The 27,001-nt window shown below is 37.2% G+C and overlaps 1 protein-coding gene across 1 annotated transcript in view; it reads right to left on the bottom strand.

Moving 5' to 3' along the window:
- The window catches only part of CHM (CHM Rab escort protein), a 236,319-nt gene that overhangs the window by 89,964 nt on the left and 119,354 nt on the right, over window positions 1-27,001 (bottom strand). The gene's annotated exons all lie outside the window — the stretch shown is intronic.

Below are 27,001 nucleotides of genomic sequence, written 5' to 3'. Positions count from 1 at the left end.
GTAGAAAAAGCTGATTTTAGTGAAACTTCTAGTTTCTAGTTTAATAATCATAACAACTAGTATTCTTTCATCTTGTAAAAGGGTAGTACATAAATGTATAAACACTGAACTCGTTTCTATACTGTTCCCACATTCTGGGGAAAAACACTTCAACTTTGGTAATTTGACCTCTGAAATATACTCTCTTCTTTCCAATCCTCACTGGAAACTTATGAAAACAATTTAAAAAAATACAGGGTGTGTGTAATCTTTTTCCATAACTTAATTTCCCAATATATGGACTCAAGTTTATCTCTTATATAAACTCTAATCGGAAATTCAATTTTTTTCAAGCTATTTACAGAAGGATCAGCTTTTGCCTTTGTTAATAAACAATATAAATACTTAAAAAGGCAAAACGTGCTTACAACACTAGAAGCTGCAGTAGGGGGAAAAAAAGCTTTGGGATTCTCAGACTTAGACAACAGCAACAAATTTGTTTATACAATGATACTTACCATATTGAGCAATCTGGAAGAACTGTTTTAGTTTTCAAGTATTAGGGTAGTTTTGACACTATTCATAAATTAAGGCTAGGATACTAAGTAACTAACTGGATGGTCAAAGTAAAGATGATAAACTTTATGAAGGCCATTTTTAAACCACACCAAAAGGATTCAAGGGTTTCCCTGGTAGCATAGTTGGTAAAGAATCCGCCTGTGATGCGGGAGACCTGGGTTCGATTCCTGGGTTGGAAGATTCCCCGGAGAAGGGAACGGCTACCCACTTCAGTATTCTGGCCTGGAGAATTCCATGGACAGAGGAGCTACAGTCCATAGGGTCACAAAGAGTCAGACACGACTGAGCGACTTTCACTTCACAAAAGGATTCAAACTGATTCTGATTAAAAAAAAAGTATCTCATCAATTTAATTTTTTCATTCTTCATATCTTCTGTACTGTCTAAATTTCTTATCATAAGCATGGATGTTCTGATAAGCAGGAAGAGAAAAAAAGTATTTCCTTTTAGGAAAAAATAAATAAAGGTCAATGTGCTGCAAGGTATAACCAGAAAGTGTACAGTAGCAAGTTAGGAAAGAAAATGTCAAAAGGGTAAACAGAATCCTACGCTTACTGAATATATGCACTGCTGAAAATACATTTCTTCAACTGGCTTTATGAAATTAAAAATACATTAAAATTTAGAATCACAGAGAGCTAAAGTTCATATATCTTATATACTATTTTTTTCTTCTGAACAAGACTTCTAAAATTGTTTTCCTTTTTCCCTAAAACACAAAGAAACATACATATTGGCTGTTAATAAGCTATCTTTCATTTAACAAGATAAAAGTGATAAAAGTCATCACTCATAGATGAATTCCAGATCTCTTGTGAATCTTATACTCATATAAAACGTGTTATTATGTTTAATAACATAACTGTTCTTAACATTAATGTTCTGTGAGACTATGTGTCTTAAGTTTGTGGGAGAAAAAAAAAGGGTGCTGTTAGGGTGGGACCTATGCACAGACTACAGCCTCTCTCTTACCTATGCCAAGAGAGACTATGCCTCTCTTATCTAGGTCTTCCCTGGTGGCTCAGTCGGTGAAGAGTCTGCCTGCAATGCAGGAGACCCAGATTCAATCCCTGGGTCAGGAAGATCCCCTGGAGAAGGAAATGGCAACCCACTCCAGTATTCTTGCCTGGAAAATCCCATGGACAGAGGAGCCTGGCAGGCTACAGTCCTTGGGGTCACAAACAGTCAGACACGACTGAGTAACTAACACTTTCACCTATGTCAAAGCCTTTAAAAATTCCCAGGGTATGTCCCAGGGAATGGTTCAATCATGCAAAAGGATGGATGCATCATGTATGCTGACAAAGAAAGGGGTTGAGAACTACTGGTTGTCTAATATCCTATTCTTAACAAAACAAGAGGGCATCCCACAACACAGAGAACCTCAACGCTGCCCAAGGACCTTTCACTATACTTTTGTGCTTTGCTGTCTTTGGCATCCTTCTTTTTGCTATCTAGCTTTTATTTCCCATAGACGTTAGGTGTTTTTCTTATACCATTTCAACATATTAACTACATGTTCCAAATTGACATTAAGGAATTAAACTCACATAGATTTACAAACTTAACTTGGTATTTCTAAAGAAATACATTCCTACACATGGGAAGGTTTTCCCCATGGTCTGACATCTTCCAGGGGGAACAAAATGCACACAAGTTCAAGTTTAATCTGCAAGGTTGACAAATTCATTTTCTTAATCTAATTATGTATCATATATGAGGGTATTTTTAAAAACCTTTCTAAATGCAATGATGGGAGGCCAATTTTATCAGTATATTTATTACTTATTTAGTAGTATATTTCTGTGACTAAGAAATATTAGTATTTTGACTAATTAGTATTTTTATTAATATATTTCTGTGACTAAGATCATCTCCATAAAGAATGGTTAATAGCAAAAACATTCATTCTGCTCAACTGACTGAACATCAAGAGCATCAGTATGTTTACTGGGCCTTGAAAATACCAGCTCCAAAGTTTACATTCCAAGGAAAATTCTTTTCTACCCCAGGAAGTATTCAGGAATAAAGCAGTATATCTTTCTCATGTAAGTTTGGTAATATTTGATATCTAATGGTTTTTCCAGTAGTCATGTATGGATGTGAGAATTGGACTGTAAAGAAAGCTGAGCACCGAAGAATTGATGCTTTTGAACCGTGGTGTTGGAGAAGACTCTTGAGAGTCCCTTGGACTGCAAGGAGACCCAATCAGTCCATACTAAAGGAGATCAGCCCTGGGTGTTCAGTTGGAAGGACTGATGTTGAAGCTGAAACTCCAATACTTTGACCACCTCATGCAAAGAGTTGAATCATTGGAAAAGACCCTGATGCTGGGAAGGATTGGGGGCAGGAGGAGAAGGGGATGACAGAGGATGAGATGGCTGGATGACATCACCGACTCAATGGACTTGAGTTTGGGTCAACTCCGGGAGTTGGTGATGGACAGGGAGGCCTGGCGTGCTGTGATTCATGGGGTCGCAAAGAGTTGGATACGACTGAGCGATTGAACTGAATACAATCTTATTATGGACAGAATATTTAAGTTGAAATTTGAAAGTAGATGACCAAATGGTTCTGCTTTACACTTGATTTATCTGTACATACAGACACTGTCTTAGTCTGCTGATCTTAACCGAGTCCATTTTAAGTATTAAAACATTCATGTACTAAACAGACGTTAAATAGTGGTTTTTACTTCTTCTTTAGGAATATGAAGAAAACTAACATTTGTCTGCAATTGATTTGTTTGTGAAAGAAGTACATCATAACATACACCACTACAAGGCAGGAAAAAGTCAGGTCTAACCTCACAAACACGGACATGACTGAGCGACTGAACTGAACCGAACCTCACAAAAAAAAAAGGACAAGTACCTTTCACTATGCTTTTGTGCTTTCCAGGCATGGGGGGAAGTGCTGCACTAGATTTCAGACAGCAGCGGTTCTGATCTTGGTACACCCCCCTCTACCCTAAGACAACTTACTACAGGATGACAGGTAAGTGTTGATTTTGAAGACATCATGGAAGGTGGAACACTTCAGTCAGAAATTTGGCACTCAATTAATTAAGCATTTGGAGCCCCTCCACTATACCTAAGAACCTGAAACCACATATGCACAACTTAACAAAGCTTGGAAATTATTTTATTTTATATAACAAAGGCTCGTGTAGTGCTCATTATGTTCCAGGTACTGTTTTAAGGCGTCCCAGACTGCTCAGCAGGTAAAGAATCTGCTTGCAATGCAGGAGACACAGGAGACGTGGGTTCGAACCCTGGATCAGAAAGATCACCTGGAGAAGGAAATGGCAACCCACTCTACCATTCTTGCCTGGAGAATCCCATGGACAGAGGAACCTGGTAGGCTGCAGTCCATAAGGTTGCAAAGAGTTGGACACAACTGAGCGACTAGCATAGCACAGCACTGTTCTAACAGCTTTGCAAATATTGATTTCCTTAATCCTTGTAACAGTCCTATATTGTTATTCCATTTTTACACCAGGAGGAAACTAAAAACACAGAGTGGTTAACCAGGAGGTAAGTGGCAGAGCCAGGATTCAAACTTAGAATGTCTGGCATCAGGGTCTCTACTCTTAACTACTACATTATGCCACCTCTAGGAATATATGTTAAAACATAAGATCAGGATCAATTCAAAGTTAATTGTACATTCAATAAATGTGAATTATTTAAAAGGGTTTATTTTAGAGTTAAATCCTTCCATTTGTAAATGCCCCTGAAGAATATGGGTCTATGCATATGGTTCGGTTCAGTTCAGTTCAGTCACTCAGTCGTGTCCGACTCTTTGTGACCCCATGCATATGGGACCGTGCATATGCATACAGGATCACAATTAGATTGTACATTCAAAAATGAGTATTTTCAAAGTCTAATATAGTCAAAATAGATTTACTTAAGAAAAACAGCTACAGTGAGATTCCATTTTTCTTTTACAAACTCCAGTTGGGAAACCAAAAAGTATGAAAAATATGACTATTTACAAATACATGTGTATCTGAATGAAAAAATGTAAGGATATCAGTCTAAAGATAAGTTACAGGTTTCTGATATTCAAAGTGTACGAATTAAAAATTGTAGGAGTAATTAAAAAATTAGTTGTAGGCTAAGTATACCTTCCTGTTTATGCTACTCATTTGTTTAGCAAACTCTGTTTACATACAGAGTATAAACTAAAAACATTCAAATTGTTGTGAATGCTAAAGAGGTTCAGATTAAAATTGATGAAGTTTTGCCATATGGAAGTGGGGTCTTTTCGGCAAAACTTTCATTCTATGCCAAAATATCATGCAAGTAAGAACCTATTGCTTAATTTGGGGAGAGGGGAGAAGATGAGGCATGAACAAGTAGAGAAATAAGAAGGAGGAATTGTTAAAAACTAAATTATTTCACCCCCAAGAGAGTTCTCATTTACAAATTATTTCTCTAGTACATGAAAGAACAGTTTCTATCCTGCAGTATTTAATTTCTTTCCATGGTAGTTTCTAATTCCATTTTCAAAATATTTAACCTATTAAGCACCTATTATGTGCCAAAGTTCTAATCAGTTAACTATGTATGAGAAAAATATACCAAATTCAATAGCAAAAAAAGAAAAATTATGGAGTACCTATTTATGTGCTAGTAACTACTGGAGACATAAAGATGACTCAATTTTAAACCACAAATCTATCTATCAACAGACACAATTATTAGGTAATTTAATTACATAACTAAATTCCAAATATCAGATCTAGTTTGTATAAACTGAATGGTCTATAATATATAAATTAATATTTCAGTAATTGCAAAAACATCCTATATTCATTACAAATACCAGAACTGTGAAGTCATTCACAGTTATTTTTGTTATAATACACTACATTCAGTTCAGTTCAGTTCAGCCGCTCAGTCGTGTCTGACTCTTTGCGACCCCATGAATTGCAGCACGCCAGGCCTCTCTGTCCATCACCAACTACAGGAGTTTACCCAAACCCATGTCCATCGAGTCAGTGATGCCATCCAACCATCTCATCCTCTGTCGTCCACTTCTCCTCCTGCCCCCAATCCTACCCAGCATCAGGGTCTTTTCCAATGAGTCAACTCTTTGCCTGAGGTGGCCAAAGTATTGGAGTTTCAGCTTCAACATCAGTCCTGCCAATGAACACCCAGGATTGATCTCCTTTAGGATGGATTGATTGGATCTTCTTGCAGTCCAAGGGACTCTCAAGAGTCTTCTCCAACACCACAGTTCAAAAGCATCAATTCTGCGGCGCTCAGCTTTCTTCACAGTCCAACTCTCACATTCATACATGACCACTGGAAAAACCATAGCCTTGACTAGACGGACTTTTGTTGGCAAAGTAATGTCTCTGCTTTTAAATATGCTATCTAGGTTGGCCATAACCTTCCTTCCAAGGAATAAGCGTCTTTTAATTTCATGGCTGCAATCACCATCTGCAGTGATTGTGGAGCCCAAAAAAATAAAGTCTGACACTGTTTCCACTGTTTCCCCATCTATTTCCCATGAAGTGATGGGACCAGATGCCATGATCTTAGTTTTCTGAACGTTGAGCTTTAAGCCAACTTTTTCACTCTCCTCCTTCACTTTCATCAAGAGGCTCTTTAGTTCTTCTTCACTTTCTGCCATAAGGGTGGTGTCACCTGCATATCTGAGGTTATTGATATTTCTCCCAGCAATCTTGATTCCAGCTTGTGTTTCTTCCAGCCCAGTGTTTCTCATGATGTACTCTGCATAGAAGTTAAATAAGCAGGGTGACAATATACAGCCTTGACGGACTCCTTTTCCTATTTGGAACCAGTCTGTTGCTCCATGTCCAGTTCTAACTGTTGCTTCTTGACCAGCATACAGGTTTCTCAAGAGACAGGTCAGATGGTCTGGTATTCCCGTCTCTTTCAGAATTTTCCAATTTATAGTGATCCACACAGTCAAAGGCTTTGGCATAGTCAATAAAGCAGAACTAGATGTTTTTCTGGAACTCTCTTGCTTTTTCGATGATCCAGCGGATGTTGGCAATTTGATCTCTGGTTCCTCTGCCTTTTCTAAATCCAGCTTGAACATCTGGAAGTTCACAGTTCACGTATTGCTGAAGCCTGGCTTGGAGAATTTTGAGCATTAGTTTACTAGCATGTGAGATGAGTGCAGTTGTGCAGTAGTTTGAGCATTCTTTGGCATTGCCTTTCTTTGGGATTGGAATGAAAACTGACCTTTTCCAGTCCTGTGGCCACTGCTGAGTTTTCCAAATTTGCTGGCATATCGAGTGCAGCACTTTCACAGCATCACCTTTGAGGATTTGAAATAGCTCAACTGGAATACCATCACCTCCACTAGCTTTGTTCATAGTGATGCTTTCTAAGGCCCACTTTACTTCACATTCCAGGATGTCTGGCTCTAGGTGAGTGATCACACCATCGTGATTATCTGGTTCGTGAAGATCTTTTTTGTACACTTCTTCTGTGTATTCTTGCCACCTCTTCTTAATATCTTATGCTTCTGTTAAGTCCATACCATTTCTGTCCTTTATCGGGCCCATCTTTGCATGGAATGTTCCTTTGGTATCTCTAATTTTCTTGAAGAGATCTCTAGTCTTTCCCAATCTGTTGTTTTCCTCTATTACAGTACATTGGTGCTAGACAATTTTCAGTGTACTTTCCCTAACAGGATCACATTTAAGTCTCACAATAGCTCTGGTCAGGAGTTAGGATTAGATTTAATTAGCCATAATACAGGTAAAACAATTGAGGCTCTGAGAATTTAAATGACATGTTCAAGTTTGTGCAAACAATAACAGTTTTTGAGCACTCATTACCAAAGTTCAATATAAACTGATGATTAATTCAAAATGAACAGCTTTGTTACAACTGTATACAATCACATTAATTAGATCAATCTGTAACAAAACATAATTAACCAAGAGAAGAGTAGAGAATGCATGGAAACCCAGCTATCTAACATAGCTGGCAAATAAAGCCTTAGATCTTTATAATTTGGTTTGCTCTTAGAACTGGCTTGAAAATAAACACATTTCACATATTGTATCTATTACAGCTGCATAATAATATAAGGTTGGTGCAAAAGTAACTGTGGTTTTGCACTGTTGAACTTTACTGTTTGATACTGGAATACATTCTTAAATAAATGTGCTTCTGTTATACATCATTTTAAGGCATATTTCCTGCTTTATGGGTTTTTTTCTTTACCAAATGAGCTATCAGGGAAGCCCAATGACTTATTACTTGCTGTTTATTTTATATGTATTTTAGAATAGGGAAACGATGCTGGAAAAAAACAATTTGAGTGATTTTCTTTTTTTAATGTATTTATTTTTTAATTGAAGGATAATTGCTTTACAAGATTTTGCTGTTTTCTGTCAAACATCAATATGAATCAGCAATAGCTGTACATATGTCCCCTCCCTCTTTTCTTATTCAAGTTCAAAATGGGTAGTAAAGCAGCAGAGACAACTCACAACATCAACAACACATATGACCCAGGAACTGCTATTGAATATACAATGCAGTGGTGGTTCAAGAAGATTTGCAAAGGAGATGAGAGCCTTGAAGATGAGGAGAACAGGGGCCAGCCATTGGAAGTTGACAATGACCAACTGAGAGCCTCATTGGTCACCCTCATACAACAGCATGAGGAGTTACTGAAGAAATCAACATGGACCATTCTACGGTCATTTAGCATTTAGAGCAAATTGGAAAGGTAAAAAACCTCAATAAGTCAGTGCCTCATGAGCTGACTGAAAATAAAAAAAAAAATGTTTTCAAGTGTTGTCCTCTCTTATTCAATGCATCAACAAACCATTCCTCCATCGGATTGTGGCATGCAACAAAAAGTGGGTTTTATACAACAACCAGCAATGATTAGCTAAGTGGCTGGACAGAGATGAAGCTCCAAAGCACTTCTCACAGCCAAACTTCCACCAAAAAAAGGTCACGGTCACTGTTTGGTGGTCCACTGCCAGTCTGATCCACTACAGCTTTCTGAATCCCAGCAAAACCATTACATCTGAGAAGTATGCTCAGCAAATCAATGAGATGCACCAAAAACTGCAACACCTGCAGCAGGCATTGGTGAACAGAAAGGGCCCAATTCTTCATGACATCGCCCTATGCTTGACAGGTTGAACAAATTGGGCTATGAAGTTTCACCTCATCTTCCATATTGACCTGACCTCTCGCCAACCAACTACTACTTTTTCAAGCATCTCAACAACTGTTTTTGGAGAAATGCTTCCATAACCAGCAGGAGGCAGAAAATGCTTTCCAAGAGTTCATGGAATCCTGAAGCATATATTTTTATGCTACAGGAATAAACAAACTTATTTCTCGTTCGCAACACTGTATTGATTGTAATGGTTCCTATTTTGATGAATAAAGATGTGTTTGAGCCTAGTTATAACTGGCTTAAAATTCACAGTCGGAAATTGCAATTACTTTTTCACCAATGTTAATATATTGGTTCCAAAGAAATGGGTTAAGAATCGTTTTGAATGCTCCTTAGTTTATACAATCACACAGTGTTACCTTTCAATTTAATCAAACTAAAATTTCAGCTCTAAACATGGACTTGTTTCAAATATCACTGGACTTAACTCGAATATCACTCTTACCCTATATGTAGTCAGTCACTTTTCACTCTGATAGAAGTTATTAGAATTATTTTAAGACTTGGAATAGTATATATAGATCTGGAATAGTTACTTGAGGAAAAAATGATTGGGTGAGTTTCTGTACCTACCTATAATGGTAATCTAGTATCTGGATTAGTGAGCATGGAAGAAGTGAACGTGCTCAGTCGTGTGCGACTCTTTGCGATTCCATGGACTGTAGCCTACCAGGCTCCTCTGTCCATGTAATTTTCCAGGCAAGAGTACCGGAGTGGGTTGCCATTTCCTTCTCCAGGGGATCTTTCTGACCCAGGGATTGAACCTGGGTCTCCTACATTGCAGGCAGACGCTTTACCCTCTGAGCCACAAAGGAAGCCCATAGTTAGCATGGAAGGGTGCTATTATTAAAGTAGAAACTCCAACTGTATAATTTGTGTAGCCACTACAATACTAATATATTCATGAGAGTCACAATAAATCCTCTAGCACCACACGCTTAAGTGTAATATAAGTTTTAGTAAGAGGTTAGTCTCAAATTAAAAGAGTTTTTCTGTCAAAACCTGAGGAATAATGCAGGCAAGGACATAAAAGCATTCCATTGTTTTATTAACAACAATGCTCACTGATCTGTGAATAACCTGGAAAAAAATGAAGAGTATTGAGTTATTTTACCAATCTATCCATCCATCACAAGAGAACAGGTTTCAAAATGATGGATTATATCACCACCTTGCAGTTTATGCCACACAACACTCTCCTCAAGGGAAAAACAAACAGGTGATCATACAGACATCATCATGCTTACACTCTACTTTATGTATCATCTCCATGCCAATATCAACTATTAACTAGAGGGAAAACTGTCTTGAAAACCACATACAAAAGATTCAGAAAATGAGGTATGTCACTGTTTATTTTACCCTCTAGTATTTTACAGTTTATAAAAATGCTGTTCAAACAATAGTTTTCAAACATCATAGAGACAAGCTTTTTTGTCTAGTTAATCTGCTCCACAATGCTATTCTAATAAGGACAGTTCTCAATTGAAATTGTACATTTCAGTGGTTCCTAACCTTTTTAAGGGGTGATACTCTCCTTGAGACACTGACAGAAACTAGGAACCCCCTAAAAATGCAGCTATGCACATTACACACACAAAATTTGGCATGCACTTTCAGGATGTTTACCCCTAAATTCCTGAAATCTAGGTGGATTTATTCCAGGCACTGGGTGCCAGGTTAAGATCCCATGAATTTGAAGAACTCCTATTATTATACCCAGCCTTCTACTGCTGTCTATTTAAGCTAAGATATGCATTTTTAAGATGATGGCTATAAGTTGTCTTATGCTATAATTAAAGATGGCCAAATAAAAAAAATAAAGAGGACTGTTATTACATGTATTCTTTAAACGTGTAGATTGAAAAAAGGGGAAAGAAAATACAGTGTGATTATTGTTAACAGATGATGGGATTTAGTTAATTATAATAATAAATAGTAATACTTCTGTTTTTGTTTTCCAAAAATTCTGTACATAAAATTATATTTCTTAAATAATAAAGACATAATTTCATTAAGTATGATGACACCAACAACAGGAAAATGATTAAATAAATTATGGTACATAGGTCCATATACCAGAGAACTATTCAGCCCCTTACATTTTAAGTATACATACACATACATGTTCATACATAGATATCTGGGAAGATATGTGACTAACTCAGCAATGGTGGAATTCAAGGTAGGAAACAGGACTTGCATTTCTTTATAAAAGTGAGTGCGTGCGTGTTTTCTTTCTTTTTTTTCAGTATTTTCTTTTTTTCCCTAACTACTAAAAATGTTATATGCTACCCAAGAATTTGCTTTTCAGTGGATATCTAACATCTCCTGACAGGTACTTTGCTAAATGACGTACATGAATTACTCCACTGATCCAAGTGCCAAGAGATTTTGAACTGTTCTGTTCTTTAAAGAATTTTTACCTAGTTTCAGATCATAGAACCAAAAATTGAGAAGTAAGATTTATTCTCCCTGCTTATCAACATTTAGCTAGAGTAGACTACACCAAATTATATACTGAGTTGGACTAAATCAGTACTTCTCAAATAGGCATTATTTTGCCCTGAGGGACATTTGGCAACATCTGGAGCTATTTTCATCTGTCACAAGTAGGTAGGTAAAGGTGGTGGCATCCAGTGCATAGAAGCCAGAGACACTGCTATACATCCTAAAATGCACAGGTCAGCTCTTACAACATCACAGCAAGAATTATCCTGTCAAAAACGTCAACAGTACTTTGATTAAGAAACTCTGGCCTACAGCAATCAGAGCTGAAAAAGAAATAAAAGGAATACAGATAGGAAAAGAAGAAGTAAAACTCTCACTGTTTGCAGATGACATGATCCTCTACATAGAAAACCCTAAAGACTCTACTAGAAAATTACTAGAGTTGATCAATGAATATAGTAAAGTTGCAGGATATAAAATTAACACACAGAAATCCCTTGCATTCCTATACTCCAATATTGAGAAAACAGAAAGAGAAATTAAGGAAACAATACCATTCACCATTGCATCAAAAAGAATAAAATACTTAGGAATATATCTACCTAAAGAAACAAAAGACTTATATATAGAAAACTATAAAACACTGATGAAAGAAATCAAAGAGGACACAAACAGATGGAGAAATATACCGTGTTCATGGATTGGAAGAATTAATATAGTGAAAATGAGCATACTACCCAAAGCAATCTATAGATTCAATGCAATCCCTATCAAGCTACCAATGGTATTTTTCACAGAACTAGAACAAATCATCTCACAATTTGTATGGAAATATAAGAAACCTCGAATAGCCAAAGCAATCTTGAGGAAGAAGAATGGAACTGGAGGAATCAACCTGCCTGACTTCAGGCTCTACTACAAAGCCACAGTCATCAAGACAGTATGGTACTGGCACAAAGAGAGAAATATAGATCAATGGAACAAAATAGAAAGCCCAGAGATAAACCCACGCACATATGGACACCTTATCTTCGACAAAGGAGGCAAGAATATACAATGGAGAAAAGACAATCTCTTTAACAAGTGGTGCTGGGAAAACTGGTCAACCACTTGTAAAAGAATGAAACTAGAACACTTCCTAACACCGTACACAAAAATGAACTCAAAATGGATTAAAGATCTAAACGTAAGACCAGAAACTATAAAACTCCTAGAGGAAAACATAGGCAAAACACTCTCCGACATAAATCACAGCAGGATCCTCCATGACCCACCTCCCAGAATATTGGAAATAAAAGCAAAAATAAACAAATGGGACCTAATTAAAATTAAAAGCTTTTGCACAACAAAGGAAACTATAAACAAGGTGAAAAGACAGCCTTCAGAATGGGAGAAAATAATAGCAAATGAAGCAACAGACAAACAATTAATATCAAAAATATACAAGCAACTCCTGCAGCTGAATTCCAGAAAAATAAACGACCCAATCAAAAAATGGGCCAAAGAACTAAACAGACATTTCTCCAAAGAAGACATACAGATGGCTAACAAACACATGAAAAGATGCTCAACATCACTCATTATTAGAGAAATGCAAATCAAAACCACAATGAGGTATCATTTCACACCAGTCAGAATGGCTGCTATCCAAAAGTCTACAAGCAATAAATGCTGGAGAGGGTGTGGAGAAAAGGGAACCCTCTTACACTGTTGGTGGGAATGCAAACTAGTACAGCCACTATGGAGAACAGTGTGGAGATTCCTTAAAAAACTGGGAATAGAACTGCCATATGACCCAGCAATCCCACTGCTGGGCATATACACCGAGGAAACCAGAATTGAAAGAGACGCGTGTACCCCAATGTTCATCGCAGCACTGTTTACAATATCCAGGACATGGAAGCAACCTAGATGTCCATCAGCAGACGAATGGATAAGGAAGCTGTGGTACATATACACAATGGAATATTACTCAGCCATTAAAAAAAACATGTGAATCTGTTCTATTGAGATGGATGGAACTGGAGCCCATTATACAGAGTGAAGTAAGCCAGAATGAAAAACATCAATACAGTATACTAATGCATATATATGGAATTTGAAAGATGGTAACGATAACCCTATATGCGAGACAGAATAAGAGACACAGATGCATGGAACAATTTTATGGACTCTGAGGGAGAAGGTGAGGGTGGGACGTTCTGGGAGAATAGCATTGAAACATGTATATTATCATATGTGAAACAGAACACCATTCCATGTTCGATGCATGTGACAAGGGCTCAGGGCCGGGGCAATGGGATGATCCAGAAGGATGGGATGGGGAGGGAGGTGGGTGGGGGGTCCAGGAAGGGGAACAAATGTAAACCCATGGCTGATTCATGTCAATGTATGGCAAAAACTATTACAATATTGTAAAGTAATTAGCCCCCAACTAAAATAAATAAATTTATAAAAAAATAAATAAATAAAAATAAAGGTGAAAAAAAAAAAAAGAAAAAAAGAAACTCTGGCCTAAACCAACAGACTCTGGAACAATTATGTTTCTCACAGAAATGGACCATGTTCAATGACAGAGTAGGGTCAGACCACTGATGGTTCTTGGCACAGATTGAAGCCAAATCTCCTTGATCTTTTCTAGATGGGTTAACAGAGCAGTCTGAGATTTCTGTAACTTCCTAAGTGTCATCTGTGTTCCTTGATTAAATTAATTTCACATCATATCTATTTAGGCTCCTTCAAATAATTTCTGGGTACTGATGGCATTCATCCCTACATTGCACATTCTGGAACCTGATAAAATATATTTTCTTATTCTTTAACTGGTCCATGAGTGTGCATTTTCTTTCCTCAACTACAGTAAACACTACTGACACTGCCATCAAAGTCTATCTCATATACTTTTTCATATATATCCACTATCCACTACACCTAGGAGATTACTAAGCAGAGAACAGATGCTTAAAACTAGCTGTTGAATTAAATGGGAAGAAACGAAAATAATCAAACTTACAACAAATGACACAGATGCTTCATCACAATCTTTCCGTCACTTTAACTAAATCCTTTTTGTTGATTAGAATTAGGCACAGAGAGCAATTCCCCAAGTTGCTTCCTCTTCAGCAGTGTTCCCTAAACAAGCAGCATCAACATCTGCATACATGTTAGAATGCAAATTTCCAGGCCCCACTTCAGATCTGCAAGTCAGAAACTCTAGGTGTGAGACACAGTAATCTTTCAAATTCTGACATAAGTGAAAGCTTGAGAAACTCAGCTCTATGAGTCCTTTAACACGCAATTTTTGCAGCAATTCATATATACTAACTAGTCACCCAACTTATCCATCAAATACTTAATGAATGACTAATACATACCAGGCATTGCACTGAGGCAATTTTGTATAACTTCCTAACATCAGGGTTTTAAAAAATCATTATTGTTTTTGTAGGCAGAAGTCTACCCAGTTGATTACACTAGGGTCAGAAAACCTGCCACCAATAAACTTTTTTTGGAACACAGTCATGTCCATTCTTTTACATATTGTCTAAGATTGCCAATAGTTCTGACCGAAACCATATGGCTTGCAAAGCCTAAACTATTTACTATCTGACCCTTGACAGAAAAAGTTTGCTGACCCACTGGATTAGAACACAAATCTGGCTCAGTCCCTAACTTGGTTTCATATTTGCCCTCGTGGCATTCTACAACAGCAGCAATAGCAACAGCCGTGATAATTATCACAATCACAGTAAGAGTGCTGCTGCTGCTGCTGCTAAGTCACTTCAGTTGTGTCCGACTCTGTGCGACCCCATGGACTGTACCCTACCAGGCTCCTCCGTCCATGGGATTTTCCAGGCAAGAGTACTGGAGTGGGGTGCCATTGCCTTCTCCATAGTAAGAGTAATAACGCCTAATACTTCCGTAGTATTTACTAAGACTAGTTTAAGCACTTTCTAGATACTAATTCATTTTAAATCTCACAACTTATGAAGTAGATACTATCATTATTATCCCCATGGAAAAAAAATGAAGAAATGGGAGCACAGAGAGGTTAAAGAACTTTCCCAATTATACACAGCTAGTAAATGGTGAAACCAGGATTTGGCCCCATTGGTCTGGCTCTAAAATGTACATTCTGGTTCAGTGCACTAAACTTACCTCTCCTTCACACCACTAGAACACAAATATCTGCTCTCATCTACCCAAAGAGGTACCTGTACACAACAGTTCCAATAGCAGTATTTTCCAAGTTTTCCCATCTCTCTCTGGTTTTAGAGCCCAGAAGCACCTTGGCTGTTCACTCTTTAGAACCTCTTCCTTTTATAAGCTCTTAAGGAATAATTATCTGAGTTAAAAAAAAAAAAAAGCTAGCTTTTCTACAAAACTCCTAACAATGGTTCTCAACCCTTGTTATTAAAGTCATGGATGCCTATGAAGATTCGATGAAATTATGAATATTTTATATTTTATAAAGATATACGTATAATCTGCTATGTATAAATTCCAAAGTTCAGTGCACCTTAGGTTAAGAACCTTGTCATATTTCAATGCAGTTCTGTTCAGTTGCAGTGTTGCAAAAAGAAAAACGTGCAGTGATCCACTATGAAAATATTTCTTACTTAACCATAGGATCTATATACTCAATGTTCAATTAATTAATCTGTTTCTTTTTAATTCACTCTGGCAATTTTTTTTTAATTGGAGGCTAATTACAATATTGTAGTGGTTTTGCCATACATTGACATGGATCTGCCACAGGTGTAAGTAGAACTCCATGATACAACTAGGTGCAAAATCTGGCCCTGTGTTCTAATTGGTATATTTGACAAGTGCAGTGTGTGTGTGTGTGTTTGTGTAAAGCTTGATTATTGAATCAAGCCTTCAATATTTGAAATTAAATTAATTTCATAAAACAGATCAATGCTAACTAGTCCCCAAAATGTGTAAAACATAATGGCTACCAGGCTTATCTGCATTAGTATCTATCAAATGTATGCATACAAGTTATAGGGGTGTGAGGGAGATCAATTTGTTCATGGTCTGTTTTTCCTTTATCAGTTAGGTAAATTTGAGAAGTTGAAATAATTGCTTTATTCATCTAAACTGGTATTATCTATTGGGCATAGAATTGGAACATGTTTCTAGAACAATGTAAGAATAGCCATTATTCTCTTCTGCCTTTGTTTGAAGGGGTAGTGACTATGTACTGACAGTGAGAGGAGAAATCATAGCAAATTACTACTTGTTTAACAATGAATATTTAAAAATCTCCCCAAATAATAATATCTGTATTAACTTTGTCTTAATTTTTTTTCAGAAAACATTGTTTGAAGAAACACTACATAAGTAGAGAATTGTGAAGAATGCATATCAGGAAATTTGGATTCTAGCCTCAGCCTCATTTATGTTAACTTTTCCCATTTGTATAATTAGACAACCAGTCAAAACAATTTAAAAGCATTCTTCCAACTTTAATTTTTTCTGTTCCATCACTAGCAGAATAGTAGGGAGATTTTTACAAGAAGATGGATTAAGGAGAATGCTGTTGAGGAGGAAAAAATGTACCGTTAAAGAACCTAGATCCATAACCTAGTCCACACTTGGGTGAAGGGGAAAGAACATTGGAAGCAGACACTAAAAAGCATCTCAAATGTTGCTCTTTCTGACAACATGCAGTTGAAGTCAGAAACTCGTAAAATTTTCCATCAGTACAATCTTTGGTCAATTTTAAGGCTTCTCTTAGTTTTCAAATATGTTGACCCAGTTTAGCAAACATCTCATAGATTTCTGAAAATTCCCTGAATAAAAAAAAAATTTGGTTATTGCAGAATAAAATAAGCAGGTTACTTTGGTCTGAGAGATGTTTTGTACTATGAGTTCTCCAAATGGAACAATACGATATTCAGTAAAATGTATGTTTTGATCTTTGACTTTAGACTGCCGTTGTTGCTAAGTCGCTTCAGTCGTGTCAGACTCTGTGCGACCCCATAGACAGCAGCCCACCAGGCTCCCCCGTCCCTGGGATTCTCCAGGCAAGAACACTGGAGTGGCTTGCCATTGCCTTCTCCAATGCATGAAAGTGAAAAGTGAAAGTGAAATCGCTCAGTCGTGTCTGACTCTTAGCAACCCCATGGACTGCAGCCTACCCAGCTCCTCCATCCATGGGATTTTCCAGGCAAGAGTACTGGAGTGGGGTGCCATTGCCTTCTCCGTGACTTTAGACTAAAGAAGGTATTTTCTTAAAGCAGAAGAAAAAGACAAAGCAATATAAAATGTTTTACATTTTATATTAAAATACAAATTCCATGTTTACAACAAAATCATAGTAGCATCTATGTAGCCCATTTGGGGCATCATTCTTTCTGCCATTACTGACTGAATGTATCAAATGGGAGATTTCCTTTCCTGTCATTCCACGCTATTTCTATCATCTTGAGCAAGTTACTTATGTTTTGGACCTCTGGCATTCTGTCATTCTCTTTTTATTAAAAAAAGCTGTAAGTTAATCAAGGTGTGCTGAAAATTTCCTGAGGTAGACTGCACATCTATTAAATTTTCCACATATAATATTCAGGAAAATGCCATTTGAATGCAAATACCTGGTACCAAGTATTCAGTGGTGATTTTACACACACACACACAATTTATATTACATGTTAAAAGTAAAATGGACTCATTCTTTATGTTTTAACAATCTCACTACATTAAAGGGAAAAAAGAAATAAAAAAATAAAATGTAGGCTGAAACCTGAAGAACAGAAGGCTGAAATACCCAGTAAACTATCAGTTAAATACTCTCTCTTTACCAAAAACAAGTAACAATCTCTGGGCAGTCTAGGTTTATTTATAAAAAAAAAAAAATGTACACTTTGTTAGGTCCCTTAGATACTGCTTTATTTCATACATTATAAAAACATGACACAGTATATGAAACCTATTCTGAGCTAGAAAGTAGTTCTAAAGGTTACTATGCTACCAACCACACAGATAACATAAATTAGTTGGTTAGGGCTTAAAAAGGACTTCTGTCTGGAAGATATAGTGTGAGAATTTAAAAACCTGTATACTGCATACATATCCTGCCCAATGTGCCAAAAAAAAATGATCAACCAACTAATACACAGTAGGGGAAATTCTATGGTTTGCTAGACTAGAAAAATATATAGGTTTAATGACTTTTCTTCTAGTATGGTCCAATTTATGTATCTTGACACATTAATGGGTAGTAGGTAGTACAATAAATAAGCTTCATTTTCTTTGCTGAAAAAAAAAAAACTACCGATTTAAATTGATAAAAACCTCAAAGGGCGTTTATTCATGAAAGTTATCTCCAGTAGTTAAAATGTTATATGTTTATGCAGAATACATTCAAAATGCAAGGATATGACTTACAAAAGTCTTTGAATCCTTCACATAAATATGCATGTATGTCATTTATAACAGTAGCCTTGATGAGAACACACTGTAACTGGCTGTGAGAAATGTTTAAGAGGGTTATATTAAAAAAGAATACAGAATGGTGGTTAGAAATCACAGAACAGGTGACACCTAATTCTGATAACCTGGTGATAAAAAGTGTTGACTATGATGTATAGATGGTAATAGTGTTAGTACTTCAGGGTATAAACAGAACAATATTTATATGAAATTATAAAGCATTATGCAAGGAATCAAATATAAAATTAAAAGTTAATATCCCTAGGCCAAGTAAATGCATTTTTTAAAATTTATAACCACACAGATTCATATATATAATATGTAAGAAGAACTCAGTTGCCTTGATTATCACAGAATCACCCAAAATTTAATATACTACTTCAAACATAAGTCTTTTGTTGTTGTCTTTAATATCTATCTATACATATATATTTAATTATATCATTCTTGGAAATTTGAATTCACTTCAAATTGGAGAGTGAGATATAATTTTTACAACAAACATTAAATATGAACCACATACAAAATTCTGAGCTAGGCTCTGCAGAGGATAAAAAGGTATAGAAGGCTGAAAAAATATATATTGAGAAGATTACAATCATCTTTGCGGAAAAATATTTTGTCTTGAATTCAACACATAAGAATCTCATTCAAATTTTTTATCAGTACAGGACAAACAAATGAAACTTTTAAATGTCTTTTCTCTTAAAAACAACAAGTAAACAAATACTACATATAGATTTACAAATGTATAAATTATGAAATGAAATATAGGGATTTTGTGATAAAATAAGAATGAAGTTAAATTTCTATTTTCATAAAGTGCTGGTAAGGAAGCCAGTGAGCTTCTGCTCACTCCCCAGTGATCTGTTCATTCTGTCCCTATTTCTTATCCTAAAGTTGTACAGGAGTAAGTGGCAAGCGGGAATACAAGAGAAAGTATTGTATCTCCTCTTGAATTAGGCAATACCATAGGAAGAGAAAAATAATGACTAAGAAACCCACGTGTGTCCGTCCTTAGTCGCTCAGTCATGTCTGACTCTTTGTGATCCCATGGACTGTAGACTGCCAGGCTCCTCTATCCATGGGGATTCTCCAGGCAAGAATACTAGAGTGGGTTGCCATGCCCTCCTTGAGGGGATCCTCCAAACCCAGGGATCAAATCCAGGTCTCCCACATTGCAGGCAGATTCTTTATCATCTGAGCCACCAGGGAAGCCCAAGAATACTGGAGTGAGTAGCCTATCCCATCTCCAGAGGATCTTCCTAACCCAGGAACAGAACTGGGGTCTCCTGCATAGCAGGTGGATTCTTTACCAGCTAAGCTACAAGGGAAGCCCAAGAAATCCACAAAACTCCCCTATTAGTTTTAACTGATAGGAAGAACTCTGGTCCTGGGGGACATGACACACCCCGTTCATCCCTACTTTGGCAAGCAACTGCAGGAGGAAGAACTTGTCTGGAAAACATAGACCTATCTTTCAGAATGAAGTTACTTTCAAATTCATAATCTTCTCACCACCGTTCGCAAAATCACACAGTTAAGAAATGCAGATTTGAGAATACCTACTACCAGTAGTATATTCGACTGGATACTGTGAAGGGATCCCTATTACTAACAAAAAACTATTTCTTACATTAAATATAATTTTTTTTTTTATAAATTTATTTATTTTAGTTGGGGGCTAATTACTTTACAATATTGTAATAGTTTTTGCCATACATTGACAAGAATCAGCCATGGGTTTACATGTGTTCCCCTTCCCGGACCCCCCACCCACCTGCCTCCCCCTCTCATCCTTCTGGATCATCCCATTGCCCCGGCCCTGAGCCCTTGTCACATGCATCGAACATGGAATGGTGCTCTGTTTCACATATGACAATACACATGTCTCAATGCCATTCTCCCAGAACGTCCCACCCTCACCTTCTCCCTCAGAGTCCATAAAATTGTTCCATGCATCTGTGTCTCTTATTCTGTCTCGCATATAGGGTTATCGTTACCATCTTTCAGATTCCATATATATGCATTAGTATGAGTGAAGAAAATAAGAGAAATATCCAGAGGAAATCCCCAACCCCAAACATACATGTATAAGTTCAGTCGCTCAGTCGTGTCCGACTCTTTGCGACCCCATGAATTGCAGCACGCCAGGCCTCTCTGTCCTCTCTGTCAAACATACATAGGCACAGTACAAATCCTGAGCTGAACTCAAAGCTTTGACCAATAAACACTGTAATTTAAAAAAATGTCACATTGTTTGTATCAGTATGAGAGCTGTATCTGCAGTTCCTTTATTAAGCAAGGACCCCCTGAAGGGAGTCAGAATGGTCTCAAGTCTTACTGCCTTCTGGCTGAAGCAAAAGATAAATAATCCTTGAAGGAAAGCGTCCTTAATTTGGGCCTCCAGATTTCCACAGATTAAAATCAATCAAATACAAATTCTCAATCAAAAATAAGCATGACAAAAGAAAATAAATCATTAATATAAATCAACAGAAACAACACGTGGCAGAATATAAAATATCTGTATATGAAAGAAATGAACAAGCAAAAGAGAATATCAAACAATGACAAGGAAGACTTGGTGGGGGAGAAGCAGGACTTCTAAAAATAAAGGATAAAAATACGGAAGTAAAAAAACAGTTAAATTGCAGATTAGTTACAAATGAAGAGGACTAATAAAATGGAAAACAGACCTTTATAAGGTACTCAGAATGTAGCAGGAAGGATAAGGAAATAGAAAATATGAAAGAGAGATTAAAAAATATGGAAGTGATAATGCTAGGTTTTAAAACATATCTATTTGTGGTTCCAAAAAGGTGAGAATAGAGACAATGGACAAAAACCTGTTTGCAAGATACTGACTGATAGTTTTTGACAATAATAAATGACAATTCACAGACAGAGGAAATAAATGCAGTTGTTTGAGTCATGTGGAATTATAGGTTGAAAAGTCTTAATATTGTTAATTTCATATGGTTTGACTTAAGAGAAAATAGATAACACTTGTAAAGAAATGACAATTAGGCTACATCAAACTTCTCAATGGCAAAAATGGAATTCAAATTTTAAAGTACTGAGAGCCAACCTAGAACTCTTCAACTAACAAATATTCACTCAAGACAAAAAGGGGAAAGTAAAAGTTATTTTCATGTGCACACAAATTAGAAAGCATTAACTACTCAAGAGCATAAACTAGAAGAATTTTTTAAATTATATACTTCAGAAGAAAGGAACACATTCCTGTTAATCGCATTTACCCTGCTTGGTAAAAGACAGAGATTGTCAGATGGAATTAAAAAAATTTAATAGTCTGCTATTAAGAGCTCTAAATTTGGTTGAAAAATGAAGGGATGGAAAAAGATATAATAGGCAAATACTATAAAGTTGGAGTAGCTACTTGATATTAGGCAAAATAGATTTTAATGGAAAATGTACTATTAGGGATGGAGAAAGCAGACTATGCAAAATATTAAATTCATCAGAAATATTAAACAACTGGAAACATACATGATCTTAATAAATTACCTCAAAATAAATATAAAATAAAAACTGATAGAATTATAGGGAGAAATTGACAAGTCAAAAATCATAATGGGAGATTTCACTCTATTATTGATAGAGCAAAGGTAAACAGTTCAATAAAGTGATGTTTGAAAATTACAACTCAAAGCTTTACTTGTCAGACTTCAAAACCAATAATTAGAGAACCCTGTACCTAAAAACACCTAAACACATTCTTCTTGAGTACATTCTTCTTGTGGAAAAATGACAAAAATTGATGATGCACTAAGTCATAAAATATAATTCAAAGAGTTAGTACTGTAAATATATATTTTCTAAACACGAATTAAATTAGATGGTAAGAGCAGAAGAATCAACTATATTGGCTATTTTAAAACACATGGGTCAATGAAGAATACACAATGGAAATTGAGATAGTTAGGACTAAAAGATAATCAAAATAATATGCAATAACTGTGCAAGATTCAAAACAATAGTTAGAACTTTACCATATTAATGCTTATATTAGAAAATTAAAATGATGAACATGAGGAGGCGGTCCCAAGATGGTGGAGGAATAGGACGGGGAGACCACTTTCTCCCCCACAAATTCATCAAAAGATCATTTGAATGTCGCGCAACTTCCACAAAACAACTTCTGAACACTGGCGGAGGACACCAGGCACCCAGAAAGGCAGCTCAATCTCTTCGAAAGGAGGTAAGACAAAATATAAAAGACAAAAAAAAGAGTCAAAAGTTTTATGGACGGAGACCCATCCTGGGGAAGGAGTTGTGAAGGAGAAGGAGTTTCCGCACAGTAGGAAACCCTCTCACAGATGTGTCTATGGGGAGATTTGGAATCTCAGAGGGCAACATAACCAGGAGGAAAAAAAAATAAAACCACAGAATATGCACCTAACTGCAACTACAAGCAGAGACGGAGAAGTGGCCCAGTCGCTCGAATCCAGCACCAGTGAATGGGGGTTGGGTAGGGAGGAGCGGGCTGAATCAGCGGTCCTTAGAGTAAGGACCAGGCCTGAATGCCCTGAGGACAATCTGAGGTAACTAACATGAGATAGCAAAAAAAGCCATAGGATCCCCAGAGAGACAAAAAAAAAAAAAAAAAAGACCTTTCCCGCAAAAGGCTCTAATGTTGCACAGTGACCCCTGTCACTCTCACAGAACAAAGGATTGAGTGAATACCAAAGGAAAGCAAGCCAGCTGCCATACAGGGCCCTTCCTCCCCAGAGGCAGAGAAACAGGCATGTGACAGCCAGAGCTGGAAGGCAAGGGGCTGCTGAAATCTAGACCCCAGAGGCTACATCTTCCACCAAACTATGACCAGGCTCCCAGTTGCCACCCAGGTCTTGCAGGGATCCTGGACAGAGACACACGGCACACCTAGGACTGTGCTCCTGCGGCTCACCCAGGAAACAAACTGGCAAAGACCGGGGAGGTGAATAGGAATCATGGTCCAGCTGGGACAATGCACTTGCCAAGCACCCAGTGGCCTGAGCTGCTCAGACCTGGGAAGGGCACAAAATGCACAGCCCATCTGGGTCTGTGCCCCTCCGGGGCACCCGAGAACCTGAATGGCTTAGACCTGGGAAGTGCACAAAACGCAGGGCCCATTTGCGACAGTGCCCTAGCTGAGCACCCTGGAGCCTGAGCAGTGTGGATCCAGGAAGTACACACAGACTTGAGCTGTGACAAACCCAGTATGGTCCATCCACTGCAAGCACTGCCCATATATCCAGTGATATTTGTTTGCAGTGTCCCTCCCTATCCACAACACAACAGAACAATCAAGCGTGAATAAATGGCCACCTTTGCCCCCTTGTGTCAGGGCAGAAATTAGACACTGAAGAGACTTGCAAACAGAGGAAGCCAAAATAAAGAAGGGGGAACTGCTCTGGGAGTGACAGGTGCAACAGACTGAAACCCAGCAATTGATACCGAGACTGTGCATTTGGGGAGTGCCTATAGACCTTGAGAACAAGGACAAGCCAGAACAAGGGACTATCTGACACTGAACTGACTCAACACTGCCCACAACAGCTCCAGAGAAATCCCTAGATGTATTTTTACTATTATCACTTTTTAGTTTTTTAAAAATTGTGGTTATTACTCCTTTAATTTTCATTATTATAGCCTACTATTACCTTTCAAAAAATCATTATTTTTTTAAAACAAATTCCATATATATATATATATATCTTAATTTTTGTGACTGATTTTGTTTTGTATTTCTTATATTGTATTTTTGAGAGCCTAACCTCTACTCTAGGTTTTTCATCTTTTTTGATATTTGTTATCAAATTTTTACCTTTAAGAATCTAATCTTCAGTATCCATTTCCACTTAGGGATCGATTACTGGCTTCATTGCTCTCTCCCCTTTTGACTCTCCCTTTTCTCCTCCAGGTCAGCTCTATATCCTTCCTCCCTTTTCTCTACATAACTGTGAATCTCTCTGCGTCTTCCAGGCTGTGGAGAGTACTTAGGTATTTGATTACTGTCTAGACTGCTCTCTCCTTTTTTGACTGCCCCTTTTTTCCTCCTAGTCACCTATATCTCGCTCTTCCCTCTTCTCTTCTCTATACAACTCTGTGAATCTCTCTGGGTGCTCCTGGATGTGGAGAATTCTTTCACCAGTAACCTAGGGGTTTTACCTCCTGTTCTGTATAGATGGAGAAGTCTTGAAGCTACTGTAAGAATAAGACTGAAAACCAGAGGCAGGAGGCTTAATTCAAAAAATTTAGGATATCAGAGAACTCCCTACTCCTGGGAACATTAATAGACAAGAGCTCACCCAAAAGTATCCATCCCTACACTGAAACGAAGATCCACCCAAGAGCCAACAAGTTCTAGTGCAAGATGTAGCAAGCTAATTCTCCACCAAAACAGGAACACAAACCTGAACATTAAAAGACTGGCTGCCCAAAGCCATGCCAAACCCATAAACAGCCCAAAACTCACTACTGGACATTTCAATCCCCTACGGAGAGAAGAGATCCAGCTCGACCCACCAGAACACAGACACAAGCTCCCTCAACCAGGAAACCCTGACAACCCATTAGTCCAATCCTATCCACAAGGAGGAGACTTCACAGTTTAGAGGAACCATGAAATTCCAGACTGCAGAAAGGGCACCCCAAACACAGCAATTTAAACAAAATGAAACGGCAGAGAAATATTCAGCAGGTGAAGGAACATGATAAAAACCCAACAAAACAAACAAAAGAGAAGAGATAGGGAGTCTACCTGAAAAAAAATTCAGAATAATAATACTAAAGATGATCCAAAGTCTTGAAAACAAAATGGAGTTACAGACAAATAGACTAGAGACAAGGATTGAAAGATGCAAGAAATGTTTTAAAAGGGTGTAGAAGAAATAAAGAAGAGTCAATCAATAATGAACAATGCAATAACTGAGATTAAAAACAGTTTGGAGGGAACAAACAGTAGAAGAACTGAGGCAGAAGAGAGGATAACTGAGGTGGAGGATAGAATGTTAGAAATAAATGAAGAGAGAGGAAAAAAGAATTAAAAGAAATAAGGACAAACTCAGAGACCTCTGGGACAATGATAAACACTCCAACATTCAAATGATAGGTCTCCCAGAAGAAGAAGACAAAAAGAAAGGGCATGAGAAAATACTTGAGGAAATAATATTTGAAAACTTCCCTAAAATGGGGAAGGAAATAGCCACCCATGTTCAACAAACTCAGAGAGTCACAAACAGGATAAACTCAAGATGAAACACCACAAGACACATATTAATCAAATTAACAATGATCAAACACAAAGAGCAAATATTAAAAGCAGCAAGGGAAAACCAACAAGTAACACAGAAGGCAATCCTCATAAGGACAACAGTTGATCTTTCAACAGAAACTCTTCATGCCAGAAGGGAATGGCAGGACATACTTAAAGTGATGAAAGAGCAAAATCTACAACCAAGATTACTATACCCAGCAAGGATCTCATTCACATATGAAGGAGAAATCAAAACTTTTACTGACAAGCAAAAAATAAGAATTCAGCACCACCAATCCAGCTCTTCAACAAATGCTAAAGGATCTTTTCTAGACAGGAAACATAGTAAAGGTTTATAAAAACGAACCCAAAACAACAAAGTAAATGGTAACAGGATAAGACTTATCAATAATTACCTTAAATGTAAGTGGGTTAAATGCTCCAACCAAAAGACAAAGACTGGCCAAATGGATACAAAAACAAGAGCCTAATATATGCTGTCTACAAGAGACCCACCTCAAACCTAGGGACACATACAGACTGGAAGGGAAGGCCTGAAGAAAGATATTTCATGCATGGAGACCAAACGAAAGCAGGAGTAGCAATCCTCAAATCAGATAAAATAGACTTGGAAATAAAGACCATGATAAGAGACAAAGAAAGACACTACCTAATGATCAATCCAAGAAGATATAATAATTATAAATATATGTGTGCCCAACACAGGAGCAGCACAACACATAAGACAGGTGCTTAACAAGTATGAAAGGGGAAATGAATAATAACATGATAATAGTGGAGAACTTAAATACCCCACTCACACCCATCGATAGATCAACCAAACAGAAAATTGGCAAGGAAACACAAGCTTTAAATGATAAAATGGACCAATTACACCTAACATGTATATATATATACATATACACATACACATATATACATATATATATTTATGTATATATACACACACACAGGGCATTTCACCCCCAAAATATGGATCTCACCTTTTTCTCAAGTGCACATGGGACATTTTCCAGGATAGATCACATCCTGGACCATAAATCTAGGATTGGTAAATTTGAAAAAATGGAAATTATT

Source organism: Giraffa tippelskirchi, chromosome X, assembly GCF_054371585.1.
Source record: "Giraffa tippelskirchi isolate mGirTip1 chromosome X, T2T-mGirTip1v1.2.pri, whole genome shotgun sequence".
NCBI classification, from domain to species: Eukaryota; Metazoa; Chordata; class Mammalia; order Artiodactyla; family Giraffidae; genus Giraffa; species Giraffa tippelskirchi.
The sequence above is the reverse complement of the archived record's forward strand: the minus strand, read 5'-3'. Positions and strand labels throughout refer to the sequence as shown.